The sequence below is a fragment of the Electrophorus electricus genome, unplaced genomic scaffold, assembly GCF_041902795.1.
Source record: "Electrophorus electricus isolate QZ-2024a unplaced genomic scaffold, ASM4190279v1 Scaffold29, whole genome shotgun sequence".
In the NCBI taxonomy this organism is placed as follows: domain Eukaryota; kingdom Metazoa; phylum Chordata; class Actinopteri; order Gymnotiformes; family Gymnotidae; genus Electrophorus; species Electrophorus electricus.
In genome coordinates, this window is record NW_027658572.1 from 104,836 (window position 1) to 129,482 (window position 24,647).

Below are 24,647 nucleotides of genomic sequence, written 5' to 3' on the forward strand. Positions count from 1 at the left end.
GCAAATACAAACATACTCATGAATTGGAAAACAAAAAATAATATTAGTGTCACCGAATGGAAAAATCTATTGATAGACAACATATCAATGGAAAAAATCTCAGAATGAATCAATAAGAACCAATAACCTAGACTGGACGCCTTTGATAAAAAGTTTACAGAGCTAATCCATAAATGATAAATATCCCAATCTAGTACGTGTACATATACAGTGCACTCGCACATAGCCTCTCTCTCTCACACACACACGCGCACACGCACACACGCACTCACTCACACACACACACACACACACACACACACACACACACACATTCCCGTAATGGTGCAGGTGGCTAATACTTAAAATATTCTATCTGCATTTCCCGTTTGTCTGTTTCGTCTCTGTTCATCTTATTTTTCCTCTGTCCCCTATTCCTGTTTCCCCCACATTATTTATGTCTGTTCATACGTTTTATACAACCGATATAGTTGGACACAGCGAGAAGTTAGAAATAAATAATGAATAAATAATAAAGTTCTAAAGGTCCTCCGATGGGCAAAAATCAATTGATATATTTATTTCTCCAGATTTCTGACTCGGAGAGAAAAAGACGTCCTTTTACAAATCGCACCTCGTTGTGGAACTCTACTAAGGTTTACAATCCAGGCGATTATTTTTAACCTCAAAGAACATAGGCCTGCTACAAGGCAAACTGATTTCATCCCATTAATTAACTTTAATGCGATGTTTTTTGCCGAGCATTAGGCTAAAGAAAATGAATGTTGCTGCGTTTATCAAACTAAAAGTATTTATTCTGAGCCATGCGGTAAATGATCCAGTGTGAGCAGCATATGGACGATTTTTGGAAAATGCTGTGACTAGGTAATATTTTGAAATATAAGGCGTTGTTAAAGCCTCTCATTCACGCTATTAATGTTATAAGTTAAAATAATTGAATAATTCATAAATAAATAAATAGCGTTTGTATAATATTTAAAAATAAACATTTACGTAAAAGCACTCTTACGTAACAACCAAGTTGTCATGTATTTGAATCTAAAGCTAAAGTGTTGCTTTGATCGCTTTGGTCGGTCGACACTTGCCTGGCTCTGTTGAATTGCTGTTTCAAACTGTTTTATAATTCGTGCAGTTAGATCATTTGGTTAAATCATTTATGATTTTATTTTATTCATTTACTACTTTCGACTACGATTTCCAGAAAGGTTGACCGACGATCCTCACGAAAATGAATCCAAGTGCTCCAAGTTCGCCGATGACTTCGTTGTACGTGGGTGACCTTCATCCAGACGTTACCGAGGCCATGCTATTCGAGAAATTGAGCCCTGCTGGCACAATTGTCTCCATCCGAGTTTGCAGGGACATGATGACCAGTCGCTCACTCGGCTATGCGTATGTGAACTTTCAGCAGCCGGTGGATGCTGAGCGTGCTTTGGACACTATGAACTTTAACGTCATCAAAGGCAGGCCTGTGCGCATTATGTGGTCCCACAGAGACCCCTCTCTGAGGAAGAGCGCAGATGGCAACATCTTCATCAAGAACCTGGACAAGTCTATTGACAGTGAAGCCCTTTACGACACATACTCCAAATTTGGAAACATCCTTTCCTGCAAGGTGGCGTGTGATGAGAATGGCTCTAAGGGCTACGGCTTTGTGCACATTGAGACCAGCGAGGCTGCGGAGAGAGCCATTGAGAAACTTAATGGCATGTTGCTCAATGACCGCAAAGTGTTCATTGGCCACTTCAAGTCTCGCAAGGAGCGTGAGGCTGAGATGGGGGCCAAGGCCAAGGAATTCACCAATGTGTACATTAAGAACATTGGCGAGGACATGGACGACAACAAGCTAAATGAGATCTTCAGCAAGTTCGGCCCAACGCTGAGCCGTCGCGTCATGACAGACGAGAGCGGCAAGTCCAAGGGCTTTGGCTTTGTGAGCTTCGAGAGGCACGAGGATGCCAAAAGGGCTGTGGATGAGATGAACGGGAAGAAGTTGAATGGGAAGCAGCTGTATGTGGCTCGTGCCCAGAAGAAAGGCGAGAGGCAGACAGAGCTCAAACGCAAGTTTGAGCAGATGAAGCAGGACGGCACGACTCGCTACCAGGGAGTGAACCTGTACGTTAAAAACCTAGACGACAGTCTGGACGACGAGCGTCTGCGTAAAGAGTTCTCTCTATTCGGGACAATCACGAGTGCCAAGGTGATGACGGAGGGCGGCCGCTCCAAAGGGTTCGGCTTTGTGTGTTTCTCCTCGCCGGAGGAGGCCACCGAGGCAATGAAGGAGATGAACGGGTGCATCGTAGGCACCAAGCCGCTGTACGTGGCCCTGGCGCAGCGCAAGGAGGAGCGGCAGGCCCACCTCACCCACCAGTACATGCAGCGCATGGCCAGCGTGAGTGCCGTGCGCAACCCAGTGCTCAACCCCTACCAGCCCGCCCCGCCCTCCGGCTACTTCATGATGGCCATTCCACAGGCTCAGAACTGGGCTACCTGCTACCCGAGCAGGCAACTGGCACAGCTCCACCCCAGCACCCGCTGGGCTACGCACAGCATTCAGCCACAGCATTTCCAATACATGCCGAGTACCATCAGGCCCGCTGCAGACCAATCTCTCGGCCAGGAACCTCTCACTGCCTCCGTGCTGGATCTGGAACCTCCGCAGGAGCAGAAGCAGATGTTGGGTGATCGATGGTCTGTTTCCCGTGATCCAGAACATGCACCCCAACCTTGCAGGGACGGGTTTGCTCCTGGAGATCGACAACTTGGAGCTTCTGCTTATGCTGGAGTCTCCTGAGTCTCATTGAAACATTGAAACTGAAAAAATAAAAACGCATTAAATATTGAAATATTTTTGCCTGGTCCATAGACTCCAGTTTCAGGCCTTGATTACAGTAAACTAAAACAACATGTAAAAAGGCTAAATGATTGACACGTGTACAGTCGGTGACTCCTTTCTTTTTGTTCCTCTTACTGTTCGAATGCTCAGAATGTCAGTTTTTGCAGTTGACAGCTGAGCATTAGGCATGTGTATTGGATTGTATTAATAATACAATTGAGGATTCATTGCTGTTCAGGGACCCAGCAGTGGTAACTTGGCAGTGGTAGGGCTTGAACTAGCAACATTCTGATTACTAGTCAAGTAACCTCTGAATAGTATTATTATGATTAATATTATTAATATATCTTACACTGAGGTCTGCTGAAGCTTACCCAGGATCCTTTGCAGCAGCCTGCCATATGCACAAATCATTACGAAAGGACACAGAATCTCTAAACTCCCTTGTTTTATGTTATTAGTTTGTCTAATTCAATGTTAAAGCACTTTCCCCTGTACACTCTTTTTATGACCTCATTTCACCGTTTCATGACTTTATGCCACGAACCAACCAACTATTCTTTTATACAACTCTTTTCAAACACTTCAACCATTGTGGGTAACTACACTATTATACACCTGTAATTCTTGTTATGCTATTTATTTTATTGGTACTGTCGATACATCGATGTTAGGAGAAATACCTCATGAATACTTTAAATGAATCCTTAAAATGACACCTATTCCATTTACTAATGCTAAGCTTGCTACAGTCTGAACTTCTAGCAAGTCAAGAGAAGTCTCATGCAGTTTCTGTATTTTCTATAATTGCATAATATATGGATGGTTTTAAACTCAATAACATACGCACTTGCAAAATATGTGAATATAAAGGAACAAAAATAAATTAACATAACCACATACCTAAACATCATCTGGTACCATCACCCCATCACCCCTCAATGCAGTATGAGGATGGTCAGATTGTTGTATTTACTAATAGTTACCACTAGTATTAAAATAACAGTAAGCCCAAACTGTTCGACTATGTCCTCTTAAACAAACCTGTGATTTTTTAAATATTTGGACCACATCCTCCTGCAGAATAAAACAATCAGGAAATACAGTTGAGTTGGCCCATACCGCCCTCACATCAGTGTGATTTCCATCAATGACGTGTTATGGCTCTGGGTAAGGAACAATGTTATATTGTTCAATAAACTTTTCACAGGATGCATATTTTTCATTGTTTTAGCAAAGTTTTCGCTACCTCTATACAGCAAACACCAGAATCGACAAGGTTTACATTAATTATAGTCAGTAGAATTAAAGGGAAGAGGCCATATAAAAGGCTGGGATCTACATTTAGCAGACTCGGCACTGTGTTACTAGATATTGCCCAAATTCCATTAATTTTATTAAGTCCTATTTAAACAGAAAATAAAGATGCAGACTCAAGAATTAATTGAAGAGAGTAGTAGGTCCATTATTTATTTTGAGCTCAGCGTTACATACAAACGAGGCATAGTCCAGAATATGTCTAATAATCACACAAGGAACACACATTTTTATCCAGTTTTCACAACTGATTATGTGATTGCCACACCTTCTCTACATACTGGTGTTTGAAATCTCAACCACTGTGTTCAACCATACATTATTCAATATATGCAAATTGAGATCTATCATTGTACAAATTGAAGCTTGACCCCAGTATATCCTATTGGAAGATTTTCCTGGTTTTTTTTTTTGTTGTTGTTTTTTTTGTTTTTAACAAAGATGATCTCAACTCATACCATCAAACACCTGCAAGATGATGTTGCAGGTCAGTATCACCCTGCTCTTATGGTAAGATAATGAACCTTGCTTAGCCACAGAACTCTCGAAGAGGCTTTCACGTCTTTTAAAAGCCGGGATCTTTCCCAATACTTAGGAAGCTATTTCTCACGGGAACAGTCCAGAGTCATCTGCCGTAGACTTCCACAGAGGCCTTGAAACCACCTGCATCAGAGCCTCTGCTCTGCACTTACAGACCCACAAAGGCCTTAAGATACCCCAGAAACATTATTCCTCTTTATGCTTTCAAACACAGTCTTGCACCACTCTGCACCTGTTGCAGAGAGCTTCAAAGCCTATTATAATAAGATCACAGATCGCCTCATGAAAATACCTTTACCCCAAAACATTTTATTACCTCAGGTGGAACAGTGTGTATAGGCCTAGACCTCTTTAGATGTAACTTAGAACCGCCGGTGACCGCTGTATGCGTTTCTTTGGTTGTACAAGCTCCACTGGAGGACTCGATGAATAGTTGATGATGGAAGAGGGGTATATCAGATTCACCCCTTCTGCCTCCATGTGACAAATTAACACACTGCATAAACTTTTAGAAATAAATCAGTCTTTTAACAAATGGTAAACATTCTCTAGAAAAGATTATCTTGTAACAATTCATTGAGTATATGAACTGTTTTTGTGTCCTTATATCTATAAATGAAAAGTAATAAAACATTATAGATGATAAATAAATTACATAAAATGTATAAAAGTTCACAAATAAGAAAGTACCTGAGTCTGCACTTTTCTCCACAGATTCAAGAAACTCGTGAAAGTTGGAAGCTATAGAAACACATAGTACAGAATTATAGACTGACTGAGGTGTGAGCAGAAAGATCGCCATGATGTCCTTATATCTAAAGCACTCAAAGCATTGATGTTATGTAAATAAACTGTGATCCGATTGGTTCAATCTAAGTAAATAGATTCACCTACTTTGAAGTTAAGGTTTTTCTCAAAAGGTTAGAACTGGTTGACTATACTTTGCCGTGTTCTGTAATAGAAAATGTAAACATTTATATCTAAAATATTGCACGACAGAAATCAATTCAAGACTAACCTCTAATGACCGCTAGATGGGGGAAGATATTAAGTAATAAATGAGTCCAGATCCTCCTGCTCGACAATACGGTGAGACTCTGTTTTTACGTGTGATGGAAAATGATACGAAACTATGTATTATGTGATTCATATAAAATCACACTGATCCTTTTGTTCTTAAATTAATAATGCTGTTTGCACATTTATATCCGCCTGTTGCTGATTAAGTTGAACATGTATCAGGAACTGTTAACATCAAGGTCAACTTGACACACAACCCACACTGTTTGGAGTCAGTTTGGGTTGGTTTGTGGAAAAAACCAAGCTGAGAGCTGATTGGCTTATAGCCACAGCAACAAAGGAAAGAAGAGCTGCTTAAGAAAAGATGATTGGTTAAAGACAGCACAGGAGTAGTATAACTAGCCACGGTTTTGTATACTCGGGGCTCCCTACCTGAGGAGAGCCAAACATTTATTTTATTCTTTTTCTTATTAAATTACTCTCTTAATCACGTCTGACTTGCTGTTTGTTAAAAATTCCACAACATATGTCATTACTACGCCGCACAAAAAAGACCGCCATATTTGTAGTTCCACAATGTGAAAAGGCGTCATTTTCTATGCAAACGAATGAATAAACACCATGCCATGCCTTGCTGTATCCCCTCTTTGCACCGCTGGACAGACACACTCATGACACTGTACTCATCAAAAGCAGCACCAGAGACGCACTGAGTCATATCCCGCTACACACCTCTCAGGCCAGCTTGTTTGCACGTTTTGTCATAAAACTTAAAATGTCATTTGTTGCCATTATATATAAAATTACCTATTTAAAAAACCAAATAAATCAAAAAGTACTTGTGACTAGAGAAACACGTGGCTAATCACCTACAAGAAATAATGTCAGTGATGTTTGGGGCAGGTGTTTCAAACGTGCCCAGACTCTTGAGAAGCACCTAAACGCTCACACAAGGGTGTCCGCTTGCCATAGTGCTGCAAATACTGCAGGAAGGGCTTTGGTGAAACAGGCCACATGGAGGAGCAGAAGACAATCCACACAACTGAAGAAGCCCGTAGCTGCCCAGTATGTCAGAAGCAATTTGTGCAGCTGGGTAATGAACCATATTTGTACCCATTCGTATGTTGGGAGCAAATCAGTTGAAGACTTGAACAGTATGTTAACAATCAGTTAAAATTACTGTTGATGACAAGAAAACAATGGCTAATATGTTCCTTCACAGCTATGTCATTGGTTGATCTATTTTTGTCAGATTTAGTGCTTGTTTGGGCAAGTGTGTTAAAGTCTTCCTTTGTTTTTGGTTTTGTTCCTTTTCATATAGTTGTTTATTCCTTTTTGTCTAGTGATGTCCATTATCCATTTAAAATCTGTCAAATTAAACAAATGTGAAACGAATTCCATAGGATTCAGATTTGATTGCAAAAGAGACCAACCACTCCCCGTATTTTGAATTTTGCATATACAGTATATGTGCAGTTCCAGCCTAGTCCATTGATCCAAAATCTGGCCCAGATGTATCTGTTGACTGCAAATTTGAATGATTTCTGTGCTCTGCAGCAAAGGAGCGTTTGGTTACTATCTGATGGATTAAAATAGGCTTGTTGGTATCAAAGACATCACTAAAGTGTACAGAGCAAAGGTACTCCAGGACCAGGATGGGTAAGTAGCAGCTTGATCAGTGGAATCTTCTGTGAGACGTAACAGGACGTCGGTCTTAAATGTAATGTTAGATCAAATGAAAAACTTTAGTGGATTGAAATACAGATAAATAAATCCACTAAAAGTGCATCTGCATCATTGGTTAAAAAGTTGTTCTGCTAGTTGTCTGATTTTGTTCCAGTAATCTAATGTTTCCTGGCACTAGGTGGTTCAAGATTATATTGGTGTTTGCTTTATTTCTGTGATTGTTTTAACCATAGTCTGCTTGTTTATACTGTCTACCAAATGCAATACTGAGTAGTGAAACACTGACACAATCCCTTTTGGCGTCAGACATTTGTAATAATTTCAATAATCTACAGTTGTAAGTCAAGAGGGCAGCACCATTTTAAAGTCTAGTTTCCTTTCTCTGTCTCACTTTCTGGAATTTTTCCGTCTGTGTTTTTATTAAAGTTAAAAATGGATAGGGTATTAAAACTCCCTTTTACTGACGTCTCTTCCACTGAACTTGTAGAGAAAGTGATGATATGAAGATGATTATGTTTATCACATTCACTCAGAGATCATTGTCTGAGGGTCATGTTGTACAGTTCATGATGCCCCGGGTTGCAATCAGGAGGTTTAACAGTGATGTGCCAAACAGTTGTCTGTGGTGTTCTATATGATCATCACAGAACATCACACATAACTGGTCAAATTGTATCTCCAGTAGGATATTTGTGTATTATACTATATATTAGCAGCATAAGTTTATGATGCAATTAAAAACATTCCCCATCCCCCTGAATACCAAACATATTACATATCTGGGTATTAAATTCTCTTCCCAGTTGTCTGTTATTCAAAACTAAATAGTCATCCAATTATTAAAACAATAAGCGACGAACTTCATTGATGGACAAAGTTGCCCCTTATACTCTTTGGACAAACTGCAATAATTAAAATGAGAATATAACCTAAACGAAATTGTTTGTTTTCAATTATTCCAGCGCCACCAACCTGTCTAAAATCTTTGGACAACATCATAACTTGATTCTACTGGAAAAATAAATCACATTAAATCAAACTCACAACATTACAGAACTGTAGTTGATTATTGCAAATCAACTACAATATGGAATAAAATGGATAAAACCTAGTATATCAGACAGAATATGGATAGACATAGAGCAAACATTATGCAAAGATCTAAAAGTCAGACTTACCATTTATCAGTCAAATCAATTAAAGAACATTCATGATCAACAATTTGTGGGTGGCCATGATACTAACAGCGTGGTGGAAATTCCACAAGATATCAAACTCCACACTAACATAAACATAACACTGCTTTCATGTCACTTCCACAAGTAGCCCAAACATAAGATATAGAAAGCAGGTAAGAGCGGAGCAGTCAATGTGCCTAATATGACTGCAAAAGCCTGGCAGGACAGGAGGTATTCCTGCTTCTGCTAATCAGCAAAAGGAAGCTCCTGGCAAAGTGACGTGGACTGCAAAAAAATCACCAGGAAGGTCAAGCTACAAATGCCAGAGAGGAGCAGGGAGCACCAAAAGTTCCATAGCATCCTGCGGAAAGAGTACCACATAAGCATGGAAACAGTACAGCAACCCATGGTATGAGCATGGACAGATGAGGAAGAGCTGCTAGAACAGTACGTCCCCAATAAGCAGGCAGGATGTGGATCCGTCTCACTATTTCATCGGCAGAAATGCAGGAGCAGGTGATAATACTCCTGGGCCCAGCACTCTTCAACCTGGGTACTTTAAGGAGAACACGGCAGCCTCCCAAAAGTGATACAAAGTCCCAAAATGGCTATTACCTGTGCTGAATAACAGTATGAAGGACAAATCTACCCCTGTCCAAAGTTTAATTGATTTAACTGAATGCCAACTATACTACCACCATCAATCTGTGTAAGGTGTACTTGCAAGTGCCTTTAGCACCAAAAGCAAAAGAACTCAGTGTTTTCAACACATTTCATCCAAGCATCATCATGTGAAATGTTGTTCTTTTCGGAAATTCTTCATCTAAATATGGTTGTGTTGCTAATGAGATCATATTATTTGTTACTCTTTAAACCTTATTATTCCTTTAAGATTCAAAGTCTACTGTGTTAGGAAACCTATGTGAGAATATAAAATCAGCAGTTTCTGCATGCTTGTGTGATGAATACAGAAAGTGATCTCTTATACCTGCGGAATTAAGGCTTCAAATGTCTTGGTGTTCAGACGATATGGAGAGGCTCTGGGAATCTGGAAGGATAAACGTTTGTTTCATTTTCAGGGACTGTTGATCATTTATTTGTCCATTCATTTATTACACTATTAAGGGATTATTAATGTGCACTGGGAGAACAGTATAAAGTTATCAGTCTTCTTTATCAGTCTTCTAACTAAATAGCCTGGTCTTGTAAGGTAACCACATCCACACCTTTCCCTCAGTGATGGCAAGGAGTGGTTTAAACTCACCATGTCATCTGTGATTCTGAGTGTGAGTGCTCCTGCATTTTTCTACACAAAGCCTGCTGAGTTGGCAGTGAAGGCAGAGATGCCCATATACAGCATGTTGCTTTCATCAGGTGGCAGTGAAAATGGTGTCGGGGCAAAAGCGGGTTTCTTGTGCACTCCAATGTTGTAAAACTCCCCCTATATAGAGAGCAATGCAGAGATTAACTTATTCTTTTACAGCTCCTGGGTCTTGATTCTTCGTTCAGATTTAACTGTTTTATCAGTGTAACCTTTGTGTAACCTTTTTTTCCTACAAAAGCCCAAGAGTGCTTTCTGGATACACTTAGGCACAGTTTTGCAAGTGCTCCTGTTATTCCCTGTTAATTCAGATCTTTGGCTCAGAAAGGCTTTCTTATGATCATTATGGTCATTATTCTTATGCTTTGACAACTTGTGCCTTTTTTAACTTGTGCCTGAAAACCCCTTTACCTATGCCAATGATAAAACACTGATGAACTCCTGCAAACAAGTTGTAGTTTATTAATTAGTGCATTAATCTTAGTTTGGGATCTTTAATGACCATCTTAATCTGTGTATATTATTTGATTGTTGGTTCTTTCATAGCTGAATGTAACTTCCTCTCACAGTAGTGTACAACTTCCAAGCTTATCAAAGGATAGTGTTGTAGTCAGGACCATTAAAAAAATCAATCAAGCAAAGACCAAGATTTTGTAGTGTTTGAATCTGAGACAAGAATGAGACTTATTTAACAATGATTTTACTTTAATTATACCACTCACTGATAATGTATTGTAAATTGTCATTGTCATAAATAATTGTCATTATAAAGGCAGCTGAATATAAACAAATACAAAGCAAAAAGGTTAATATGGTCATTTTTATTATTAAATTAAAACATAGTAATACTTAAATAATTGCTATCTGCCCTTGGGTCAATCATTGAAAGGATTAACTAGATGTGTTCTGTAATGTGTTAAATCCTCTTGATAAATGCATAGCTTTAGCTATATCATAAAACATATGATGAGTCCTTTTCTCATTATTACTTGTGTACAACAAAAGTTTGTGTGACAAGCAGCAACATGTATATTTGCCAATTTATGAAAACGGGAGTATGCGCAGTGGGAGAGTAAATATCTTTTAAAATGACTCTCAATTAATGGAAATGCATTTACAATAAGTCTCTTGCCACAATAACAACACTGTCTGGATTTGCCATCAGCTGGTTGATTGCAGCATCATGCAGCCTGCAGCCTAGCATTTGTTTGCAGGGGAACATACACTGCCATAATTATTACCATAATGAATTTTTTAAGGAGAAAGAATAGTCTGTACATTAATGTTAAAAATTCCAGATCCAGATAGCAGTGTTTATGTATGTCAGTGGCTGTGCACCAGTACTTGTGAATGTACACACACAAACCTCACCCTTTGGGTCTTCCCCAAGTCCCCTGTCCTGTTCGCACTACTAGCTAAGAGCAACCAGCTAACTTGATAGCAGTGTGACTCAATAATAATAATAATAATAATAATAATAATAATAATAGTAATAATAATAATAATAATAATGATAATAATATGGCGCTTCCATGCACATCAGCAAGCAAATAGGAACACTAGCACTTGCATGAAATTAAGCATATTAGCATTTCAGAAGGCAGATTATTTAGCCTGCTAAAATAGCAGGTGTGGCAGCAAATGTCTGTTCAAAACACTATGTCACAGGTATGAGTATCATGTATTTGATATAGTATGATTGTTCATGTTTGTAAATTTAAAGCTTACAAATGCTGTATTTACAGTGTATTGCAGGTTATTAAAAAGTGGCAGTAATTATTAGGATATAGAGAATTGTAGTGTTTAAACAAATGATTATGTCAGAAGTATGTTTAGGGGAGAATACACCCTGACCCACCCAGAGTTAACACACACTTACCTTACATTATTGATCATAAACTTGAATAGCTACAATACTGTCTGCTAATCATGCAGTTTGAAGTTTGCAAAGTGTGTACCCAGACAAAATCTGTGTTAAAACTTTCCTTTAACACCGAGTCATACATGAGTCAGACATGATTCTGAATAAATGAATGAATGAAAAAATGAAAAGCCTCATTTCATTTCAAACTGCACTTCAGGAACACTGAGCTCAAGTTCTGAGGAAACTTCCCTGCATATTTTCAGGGGTTTTCTGCCTCACCATGCCTGAATCACCTCATAATGAGCTTGATAATGAGGAGACAGGGTGACTGAGGCAGTGAACACTCCTCACTGAGCATACTGGCTTCCAAGAGCTGGAGCTGGGAAGACCTATAGGTCTGTGACACACACTCCCACCCAGTCCTGATACTAAGAAGGTGGAACCTACAGGCTAATATGCAGCTGCTTGTGCATCAATAGGCGTCTGGGGTGTCCATCACTCAGGGAGGCGTGGCTGAAGGCGTGGCCTTGCAGACTCTGAGAGCTGGCTGAGGTAATCTCTAAAGGAGAGAGTAGTCACCAATAATCATGGAAATGTAGCCACAACTGTACAGTATATTTCACAGCCATGTATATTACATATCACAGACCAGGCTTACCAGAATAAATATTCCACACATACAGCTCATATATATCTGTGTGTGTGTGTGTGTGTGTGTGTGTGTGTGTGTGTGTGTGTGTGTGTGTGTGTGTGTGTGTGTGTGTGTGTGTGTAAAAACATGCTCCTGTTTTAGTCTCAACACAGACAAATATACATGTAGGAGTAGCAAACTGAAGTAAGAGCTCACCTTCACCAGTACATAGTCTCCAGCCTTAACAGTGACAGGTACGAATTGATGTGCGTAGACAACTACACAGGGTGGCCGGAAGCGTGGCCAACAAAACGGGAAGACAGTGCTTCAGTGGTAAAGTTCCTGGTGAACCAGTACATTCCTCACCATGGGTTTCAGAGAAAGGTGAGATCAGATAATGGCACTCATTTTACAGCGCGCAATTTGCAGGAGTTAGAGAAAATGCTGGGTCTGAAACATTCATTTGGGGCAGTGTATCATCCTCAGTCTCAAGGTAAGGTGGAAAGGATGAATCTAAATGCGAAAAACAAAGTGGCCAAAATCTGTGCACAGACAAAATTAAATTGGGTTGATGCCTTACCTTTGGCATTAATGCAAATTAGATGTTCAGTAAATGCAACAACTGGTTTTACCCCTTTTGAATTGCAGACAGGTTGAGGATTTCCAGGACCCCAGGGACCCTTAACAATAAATGAGAAAAAAAAAACATCTCACACACACATCATACTTTAATGAATTGCAAAGTATCGTTTCAGCTTTCTCCACGCAGGAGGGGGACCGGACGGGGAGCAGACAAACACAGACGATACCCGTTACGGACTGGGGGCTGCTGAGAGTCATCAAGAGAAAATGGAGTGAGCCGAGGTGGACAGGTCCATTCCAGGTGACAGAAAGAACCAGCCACGCCGTACGCCTGAAGGGTAAAGGGGAAACGTGGTTTCATCTGAGCCAGTGCGCCGCCGCAGAGTCACCGCAGAGGAGTCTGCAAGAGACAGCGAGGGACCTTGCTGAAACATCACCTAACTCACCTGACCCGGAAGGGGCAGAATAATCCCCGGGAGCAAAAGGGTCAAGGTAGTCCACCCTTAGACCCCGAAGTAAGAAGAACAGAACACCAGTGATGACTTCTGGACAATTGTGTTGTTTGATTATTTGTTGGTGTATTGTGTTGTGTGTTTCCATTTACAGTTTGGTCACGCTTGGGTTAAATAATAGCATGGCAGTAGGAAAGGATTAAAACATTAACAACAAGACGGTGAAGAAGAATGGGGGTAGAGATTGGTGGATGTGTAGCATGTGCAGCCGCAAGACCCAGACTTATAACCACCCCGGCACCCCTATTCCCACAAAAAGACCCCAAGGGTTATGCGTGCATGATTGGCCTGACTAAGGAAAGAAACCCTAAGAATTGTGACACTTTGAGCGTTATTTTCCCCCCCATCAGTAACAGAACCAGGACAGGACTATTTTCACCCGAAAAGGGGGAGGGGAACTACACGTGCTTCGTTAGAAGTTCAAGCACACCTCAAGTACGCTTGGCGCACATCCCGGCGGAATGGTGTAACCGCACGGTCACTGGGAACGAGTCTGTGGGTTCATGGGCACGAGCAGGATTGTATGATTATTGTGGAAGGATGACTTTGGTTGTTAACATGCCAGAGAATTCGGAGGCGACATGCACCATGGTCAGGTTAGCAGCTCCTTTATTACTGATAGGCAAAAAACTACACAGGGACCCGGTAACTGATGCAGCAAGACAGTAGCGAGAGGCATACCATTTTGATTTAACAAGGAATACCCCCACATACATAGATGCAATAGGAATACCTCGCGGAGTTCCGGACAGATATAAGTTAGCAGACCAGATAGCAGGGGGATTTGAGAATATTCCGATACTTTCTGCATTATTCCCCATTACTCCAAATAAAAATGTGGATCGGATTAACTATGTACATTATAATGTCCTCAGGCTAGCCAACCTGACTAGGGATGCAGTGGAAGGACTTAGAGATCAGCTGGGACCAACCTCACTGATGGCGGTGCAAAATCGTATGGCATTAGACATGTTGTTGGCGGAAAAGGGGGGTGTCTGCGCTATGCTTGAGGATGTGTGTTGTACATTCATTCCTAATAATACCGCTCCGGATGGGTCAGTTAGTAGAGCATTGGATGGTTTGAAGACCCTATCAGAGGAAATGCATGAGAATTCAGGCATAAACAACCAGTTGGAATCCTGGATGGTGAGCCGGTTCGGTCAGTGGAAAGACTTAATTGTGTCATTGATGGTTTCATTAGCCACATTCACGGGAATTGCTGTGACATGCGGGTGCTGCTGTATTCCATGTATTAGGGCGTTAATGGTTAGACTAATCTCAGCTATGATAGAAAGGAAAGATGTGCATGAGGGTACCACGATGATGCCATTGATACAGGGGGAAAGGGACGTAGAGACAGGAGATGCCAGAATAAAGGAGTGTGATTGGTGATCTCTTTGTAGAGATCAAAAGGGGGAATTGTGGAGTTTCAGAAATGAAATGAATGCTAAGCTTACACTAGTAGAGAATAATGTGCAGAATGGAATAGGACTAATGCTTGAATAAATAAAATAATTACTGTATGTCCAGACATAACAGGAAATGCCCTAGACGTGCATATGTGTGATTATGCAAGAAGACATGTGTACGAGACGGTCAAACAGAGGTGACGGCTGAGATGGAAAAACACAAAAGCAGAAGTGGCACAAGGCGAGAGAAATATAAGTCTGTCTGTTGCAAAGTTATGATTTAGATCTCACTCGCACTGAGTTGTGAAGTGACATCTCCAGAGCTCTGCATTAATAAAAGGCCACAGGGTAACGCACTGTTTCCTGTCTCTTCTTTCCTGCATCAACGGACACGACACTAACTAATCATATAACAGAATCTGGCCCTTAGCTATTTTATTAGCTTTTTATCAGGGCACGCTTAGTAAAACGTCACATCTCTACATCAACTTTTTTAAAAAATTAACAGGCAATCAAATTATTTTGGCTATACTAAAACCTGTCCTGGAGCAATGCCTAGCTAGCTGGATAGCTAACACTAACATGCAAGACTGGGTTTGTTTTGCAGAAGTAGCATACGCTAAATAGCTGCCTTGTAAAAGAGGTTTGCATTGGGGACTGTTTGTATTTGATGCATGCACTTTAGGCATTATTGCATAACGCTATTTGTGATGTATTTTTGTTTTTCAATCAGTCACATTCCAAGCCAAACTTCTCTTAGGTATCTTGTATCAGTGGAGAACTACTTTTGAAGGCATTGTTACTAGCTAACTGTTAGCTAGCAAGGTAACAAGGTAACTCTTTTTAAACAACAAAAAGAAAAAACACTTTACTGTGATTAACAACTATGAATTTACTAAGTTGTGATTGTTTCATAGAAGGTCTGATTAGCTAGCCTAGCTAAAGCTATGTTTAATACGTTTTGATACGTCTAACGACACTGGCATTTTTGGACAAGAGTAGCTTTATAGTTGCTTAGCTAATGTCACAGAATTAAAAGTAGAATCAGACGGAAATGTTGAATATTGTGTCATTGCACCAGCCATGAGGCATTAAAGTGTCTGGACAAGAACATAGCTAGCTAGCTAACTGGCTTAGATCACTACTGCAGCTCTCACACCTCGGTTTATTACATCATAATAGGTAATGTGGAATTTTTAAGGACCATTGTTGCGTCTGATAACCCGTTCAGAAAAGGTGTTCTTCAGCTGAATGAACAGATACTGAAACGAACACTAAAGAGATCATCCAACATTCAAGATATTTCAGTAGACACACTAGTGGAAGAGCTGCTGAGGTTCCTGAGCCATGAATGTCCGGCCTCCAGCATCTACTCTGGACAGGTATGTCACCGCCTTGCACCAGGACGCAGAGATCCGTGAGCATGACTGAGATGTAATTATAACTATATACACCTCATTAGTCTGATGCTAATGAGCACACATGCACACCTGCCGTCCAGTTCTTTAACATCCATATCCGTCACCTTGATTTAACTTAGTAAGTTGCTGCTGAAGCTCTGTCTCTCTTTCTCTCTTTCCCCATGCCTCCTTCCCTTCCTGTAGGAGTGTGGATACACCACTGGCGTTGTTGCCTGATGCACCTCCTTTGGAAGAGGACACGGTCCACTGTCAGAACTGGCAGGAGACAGTGGAGCCGCACACACTCGCCTCTCTCGGCTCCCGGGAGATCGAACGGCAGGCTGTCATATATGGTAAAACAGCAAATGTGGTGCACAGCAACTGACTATAAAAGACAACTCCCAGTACACAGTTAACATGTAAAATGAAAACAATTATTTACTGATCTAACTTAAACTAAATAGCTACTAAATCTTTTGAACATACAGTATTCTATTTATTATGCACATATGATAATTCTATCCTGACTCATGAAAATGTGGAATTCTGAATTGTGTAACGTTTGTAAGAAATTGTAGTGACTTTGCTATATCCTCTTCCTCAGAGCTGTTCACAACGGAAGCATCTCACTTGCGGACTCTCAGGGTTCTCGATCAGGTGTTCTTCCGGAAGATGAGGAACCTTTTGACCGTCGAAGAACTTTCCTGTATCTTCCCCAACCTGCCCCAGGTCTACAGTCTTCATGGTCAGTCTCTCTGTGTGCGAGCGTGTGTGTGTGCGTGTAAATCTGCTCCATTTGTCTTAGTGTGTTTTCAAACCTAAATTTCTGAAGCCTACTTGGTGTCTAAATCATAATCAAGATTAAAGAAGTGTAAAACCCACCCAAACTGAGAATTTAATGACAGAACAATATCAGCTATCGGCACCATGCCATTACTGTGAGCAGGTATGGACTGGAGGCTGTACATGTTGTTTCTGCGGTGGCCTTCATGACACAAGTAGAGTTCTGTTGCCCACTGACACAACTTTCTATCATGGTGTCTAGAGTGAGAGCTGGCTAGTGTTACTCCCTTTCTAGTTCACATCATCTTTTGGTGCTGTCTAAAATGAAGGGGTTGTTCTGTGCAGTGTGGGATATACTTGTTGCTTTACTTGATATGTCAGTAGCTCATGTGTTTGTGTGTGTGCGTGATAGTTTGAAGACGCTGCAGGAGAGGAGTTCCAGGAGCAGGTGTCTCACCTGTGCAGTCAGCAGAGTCAGGCACTGGAGCTCATTAAAAATAAATGCAAAGACCCGCGTTTCGCGCACCTTATACAGGTAACACTTTTTAGAGGTATAAAGCCTTTGGACAAACCTACAAACACTAGAGCTTCTGCCATATTTGTTAGTGGGCTGGGTTGTGAATTGGTTGACCCATACTTTGAATTGGAGACTATCCAGTCTTTTATATTTGACTTTTATTGCAGCACATAACTTCTAGTGATGCTGTTTTAGGTATAAATTGGTGTTGCAGTCAACAGAATCCACATTTGGACTTAGATGTCCTTGGCTCATTCGTGTGTGTGTGTGTGTGTGTGTGTGTGTGTGTGTGTGTTAGGAATGTGAAGCCAGCCCTCACTGCCGCCGACTACAATTAAAGGACCTTCTAGTGTCTGAGATGCAGAGACTCACCAAATACCCCTTGCTGCTGGATAACATCATCAGACACACAGAAGGCATGTATAGAAACACTCACACACAATGTATTGAACCATGAAAACACTTCAGTATACACACACATACCAGTTTACCAAGGAGGCAAGCACACACACCCTTTCTCCTGGATTAACACTAGTATGTGCCCCCACAACAGCTGGTTCTCCAGACCTGCAGACATTGGTGAGGGCACAGGCGTGCTGCCGTGGGATACTACGAGCTGTCAATGAGGTCGTCAGGGAGACGGAGCACCGGCGACTGCTCAGCCGTTATCAGCGCAGGCTAGACTTGTCCCCTCTGGAGAGGCAGGCCAGTCCTGTCGCTGCTCAGTTCAAGGTACGGCCTTACTATGTATCCACCATCTGCCTTCCAAACAGCTTCTCTGGTCTTGGAGCACCTGATCCAGAGTATGAATTATTAACTATATTCTTTTTCTATGTAGAATCTGGACCTGACCACTAAGAAAATGATCCACGAAGGACCGTTGACTTGGAAAGTTAGTAAAGATAAAGCTATAGGTAAGAGATCATCACAGCTGAACAAATCACTGTTCACTCTCGGGAATGCAGCTATTGAGAGCATGGTGCTATGCTGACTTGGAGTTATTTGGTTCCCTGCTACCTCACACATGACATGGTCTGAATAACTGTGTGTGTGTGTGTGTGTGTGTGTGTGTGTGTGTGTGTGTGTGTGTGTGCACCTGCATCTGCCTGTATGCTCATACGTGTGTATGCACATGTTTCAAGGACTTTTAATGTGAATGGATGCTTTCAGTGATCTGTGTGCAAGCTTGCATACATTTTTGTTTTTCCTCTTGCAAATGATTACTTGACAGGTCCATTCTCACTCTGTGTGTGTGTGTGTGTGTGTGTTCCAGACATTCATGCTCTGCTTCTCTCAGACCTGTTGGTGCTACTCCAAAGGGGTCCAGGTGACCGTTTGATCTTGCGATGTCCAGCGCGCTCACTGGGTGGGGTTTGGGGTGGGAACACGCACCTCAAAACCACCTTTTGCCCCGTTGTTCGCTTGGATTCATCTCTTGTCAGATCTGTGGCTACAGGTATATTTGTAGTTATTCTTACAGCTATGAATAGCCAGAATAGATGAATGGGTCTGGAATAACTATGTCTTTATTTTATTTTTAAAAAATTAAGAAGCCAGTTAGAAATTGCATGTGGGTTACTTTGAATACATTGTTTGACAACCTGCTCTTCTCTATCAGATAACAAGGCCTTGTATGTGATCAGTACATCAGAGAGACAGATATACGAGCTGGTGGCTGGGACTTCCTCTGAGAAAAACACGTGAGTTTGTTTTTTTTTCCTCTCTCTGACCCACCATCTTGTCATCAAGGTCAACCAGTCAGCACTGCTGTGTCTGTATTGTGATTACATTTATGGTGTCGGGCCATTTATGGTTTAAATGACAAACCAGGCACCCAGAAGTATAGAAACCAAGCCTTAAGTGAAGTAGATATTGTGCATGAATGGATAACCATTTGAATTTCCCGCAAAATCAGCTCAGAAATATGACAAGTATTTCTTTGAATACTATGCCCATATGTTCAGATGATTTTAACAACATTGTGCTGTTGTAGAAATTGGGACCTGATGGCTTTAGCGATGTTTCCACAGATGGAAGAACCTGTTAGAAAAGACCATCTCCTCGGCCTCTGGAGGCATTGAAGCCACCGAGCAAGGATCAACAGCTCCGTAAGTACTCAGGATTTTGAAAGTTTTCTAATGCTGCTGTAATGCTGTTAAGAGAAGGCAGAATTTCAAAGATGCACTTACAATGATTGGACTCCTGACATCTCCTCTAGGTCTGCGGTTCTACGGTTGCATGGTAATCAAGTCGGTCGTCTAGGTAAGCCCATGTTTGTTTTTGTTTGTATACAATGTCATAGGATTTGCTCTCTGTGGTACTTATGGCTGATGCCTTTGGTCCCTAGATGGCTCCCTATCAGAAGAGTCTGGTTCGATAGAGAGAGATTCACAGAGTGATGATGAAAATGTTCTCACACCTACTATCCCAACTGACCAATCAGAAGCCTACATGCATACTGGTGGGCAGGGTTATGTGGGAGGACAAGCTAAAGTGGCTGATGCTGCTCTTCAAGATGGTAAGAATTTGTTACACTCCGTTACACAGTCATTGTTGCACTATGATAGTTAAACAGTATATTTCTGGTGGTGGTGGTGGTGTTTTTATAAATAGAATTTTAGCAGGCTCAGATATTTACCAACTTTTTTGCACCCTTTGTGTTCTGCCAGTCAGGACACTAAGACTGTTGATCCTTGGATCCTTGGATCCTTTAGAGGCTGCCAGTCAGAAGCAGAAAGTGACATCATTGTCCTCACAGCAAGAAGGGCAGGAGATACCTTGCCAGTCACCAAAAGGCCATTCACACCTGGAGATGCTGAGGCATGAAACGAGGCCCTGCCAATCACGAGCAAGCATACGGCAGCGCATGATAAAAAATGTGGATGGAATCTTTCAAAGAATGGAGGGACTGATGAAAAACCTGCATCAGCTTAGGGTAAAGTGGATATATTACTCACTCTCTCTCAAACACACACACACACACACACACACACACACACACACACACACTATCATTGCAGCTAGCTAGCACTTTCATGTTATGTTTTAAAAGAATGGCTTTGTGCACTTGTGAGATCCTGGTTAACTCCTTGTTTTCATTTTCATAGGAGATTGAAGCAGACCAGTGTAGACTGCTCACAATGGTGAGAAAAAAGTCACCTGTCAGTCAGTTCAGATGACACCATCCATGGGTCTTCCTCCATTATCAGGACACCATCTATTTATCTTGGGTCGAGCGATGGTAAGTGTGTCAAAGAAGCAATTTATAAATACTGGGGCTAAACCTGTTTAATGCTGTAGCACAATTCTTTTTGATTGTACCAAACAAAAAGAACTAATCTGGAATCAATGGGACAATTTGGGGTTGAGTTTAAATGGAGCACACAGTTGAATATTAAAACATCACCGCAGATCTTGGGTCTTGCTATTGCCAGACTGAAAACTGGCCTTCAAACCTGTAGCAATTCCTAATTTCAACTTTAAGAATTTTATGTATGTATTTGAATAATGTTTAGTATTGATTTTGGAGTTGGTGTAATTATGTTGCTTATGGTGTACTACCCCTGCAGACTGTGGCAATTGTATGGTCATCTTTCCAACCTGTTTAGGTAACGAAGAAGGGCCAACAGAACCAGCTCAGCCTGAGATCCATTCTACAGGATTCTGATTTATTACACGAGACATTGTAAAGAGATTTACTTACACATTTGAAACATGAACACACACAATAAGGGTGTGGCATTCCTGCCATTTCATACATCCGGTGTAGCTCTTTACTAGAATCCCAGCATGCCTTTCTCCTGGGAGGAACCTGCAAATATTGTATTGTCTGCAACTGAGAAGAGAGAGACAGGACAGACGAACCTTCAGCACATGCACCGAGTTGGAATAAAAAGCATTCAAATGAAAGTCCAGATATGTGAGGTGTTTTTTTTTTTATCAGGTAAAGCTAAAGCTGGAGAAAGGGAACTGAGGTGACAGTTAAAAAAAAAAAATAGTCAGTGAAGATGAAGAAATGGAACTAAAATGAGACTGAAAATGTATGGCTGAGGAAATGAATCTGCCCACTAAAGGGACCCCCCCCCCCCAAGCACTTTGCCCAATACATGTATGTTAATACTCACTCACGCCATCAGTGACAAACTGGCAATCCAACAGGTGCCATTTTGCTCGAGAACCCATAATGTGCCCATGTCAACTTGAGGCAAGATGGTGGTCTTCATCTCTCTTCGCCTTATGGAATGTGTGGATGGGTGACTTAAACAAATTCAGGTTCTTTTGCACTGGGACCCCTGCAAGACACATGGGCTCCAAGAGAGTATGTTGCATTAATATCATCATATGTCTATGTTGTATCCTTTATTTTATAAAGTAACACTATGCGAGAGCAAAGAATAAAGAGTGTGGAAGGAGTTTATTTTATTTCTTTAAGCGTTCTACAGAATAGAAAATAAAGGTTTGGCCTCTCTTTACGCACAATGGATAAGGCAGGGCATACTGGGATTGCCATTGTGTTGTGGCAAGACATCATCTTCACTGCTCATTACTGTATACTTATTTGTGCAGCCCTGTTCTGGACTGACTCCTGTCAACATTGCAGGGGACAAAAAGGAACATATTTGTTGTCTGATATCATGTCATTACCTATAAAGAGGCACATTCTGTGTAGTGTAAATACTGTGAAGCTCATCCCTCACCTCTTGAAATGGCTCAGTGATGCCAGGGTTGGTTTTTGACACATATGAAAGGATTTGTACTTTGATCTGTTAAGATGTTGGTAGAAGTGGCTTCTTTACACTGACTCCAGTTTGGCCTTTGTTGTATAATGGCTAATGTTATGGTTCAAAAAAGAAGGAAATTGTCCAAGATCAGTGTTAAGGACCAGGTTCTACCTTAATCTAGCTGCATCTGGATGCTAATATCCTAAGGCTAGATTATGCCATCACATTTCCCTTTTATAAACTAACCTGTGAAAGGGAGAAGGAAGAATGGCCCTCTATGCTGTGTGGTTTTCCCACTTCCATGTGTTGGGACTGTTTCGAGGGTCGTTGGTGTAACTGGATTTTGGGGTGAATTTGGACCGGGCTTTGACAATTGACAAAATGTATAGAGCGGCTGGTCCATTTTTGGCTTTGTATGCAAGCATCAAGATTTTAAATATGATGTGGTCAGTTACTTCATACTGCCAATGAAGTGAGCGCAGCAGTGGAGTGACATATGAATTTAGGAAGATTGAAGACCAGTGATGCAGCTGCATTATGGACAAGTTGTAGAGGGCTGATGGCTCTTAGAGGAAGACCAGCAAGTAGCGAGTTGCAGTAGTTTAGCTTTGAGATTACAAAAGACTGCACAATTACCTGGGCAGCTTCCTGTGAAAGAAAGGGCCGAATCCTTCGTATGCTACAAAGGAGAAATCTGCAAGACCAGGTCAGATTTGAAATATGAGTAGAGAATGACAACTGGTTGTCCAAAGTTATGCCCAGGCTACGAGCAGCTTCAGATAGTGATACCAGGGAGTTCTCGATGTACATAAGCTCGGCTTTACTGGGGTTGAGCCTCAAGTGGTGGCTGTCATCCATGACACAATGTCAGTCAAGCATGCTGAGATAAGTCTGGAGACCTGCGTATCAGAGGGTGGGAAAGAAAGAAATAATTGGGTGTCATCAGCATAGCAGTGGTAGGAAAAGCCATGAGAAGATATTACATCACCAAGAGAACAGGTATACAAAGAGGACAGGGCCTAATACTGAGCCGTGGGGGACACCAGAGGAGAGTCTACATGGATTGGATGTGGATTCTTTCCATGTTACCTGATAGGACTGAAAACATTTCCATGCAGAGCCAGTCACACCAAGACAGGAGAGAACATAGAGGAGAATGTTGTGGTTTATTATGTCAAAGGCTGCTGAAAGGTCCAGAAGAATCAGGACAGATGACAGTTTGGCAGCTTTAGCAGCATAAAGATTCGCAGTCACTGCTATGAGGGCTGTTTCTGTTGAATGTGCTGGATTGTAGCCAGACTGATGGGGATCATGCAGCTGCTTCTGTGTGAGGAAAACAGATAATTAATTGTAAACTTCCCGTTCAAGGGCTTTTGAGAGGAAAAAGAGAAGTGATACTGGTCTGTAACTGGTTATGTTGGTGCTGTTGAGTGTGGCATTCATGAGGATTGGTACCATCCTGGTGGTTCTGAATGCAGAATGCAGATCTCTTGAGATCGTCTAGAACAGAGTGGAAGCAATGGGATCCAGCGGACATGTCGGATTGATGGAGGTCATGAGTTGAAGAGTTTTGTCTGAGCAGAGAGGGGAAAAAGAAGCCAGAGAGTTGGATGTACAGGAATGAACACTGGCTGGAAGAATGGGAACAAAGGAAAAGAACCGGCAAATTGCTGCAACCGTCTCCTCAAAGAAGAGGATCAGACAAGGTTCAGACAAGAAGCCTTGAATTGACAGAATCTAAGGCAAAAATAACTAAACTCATAGCCTACCATACCAAATCAGAGAATGATCCCAGAGAAAAACCCAAAGGACTACAGGCCATCTTTTGCGCCATGCAGTTTACGTTAGCTGTCCTAATTCTCTAGGATCGCTTTCTAAATACAACGCTGCTGTATTGAAGCTGGCCCGCAACCCAGATAACAGTCGGTCAACGATCAATAAAGAATCAATTCTACAAAAAAAAAAAATGAAGCTGAAGCGGGCGGTTAAATAATGATCTAAACTATGGTCTGAAGTAGTATGGTAGAATAGGGTGAACAACGATTGAAAGCTGTATATTCGGTGAGTGATAACCTGTAGAATATTGAGGAAAGGGATCGGGAGTTTGGGACGGCGGAGCGACACAAGGAACATGGGGGAGGAGAAGTGTTGGCTTGGGGCATAGTCGGCGTAGTAGCCACAGTTTGAATGAAGGAGACGGAAATATGTGTTTCTGTGAATAACAGATGAGTAGCTGTTCCCGCAGGCAAAACAGGGGAAAACGGAGTGGAATTGTTTCGTTTAGGGTCGGTGCACGGCCAAAGGAACAGACAAGAAAGTGCGACGAGTAC

At 41.4% G+C, this 24,647-nt stretch overlaps 1 pseudogene; it reads left to right on the forward strand.

Moving 5' to 3' along the window:
* Positions 1 to 1,228: 1,228 nt before the first annotated feature.
* LOC145655599 (polyadenylate-binding protein 1A pseudogene) lies at positions 1,229 to 24,504 on the forward strand (annotated as a pseudogene).
* The last annotated feature ends 143 nt before the right edge of the window (positions 24,505 to 24,647 follow it).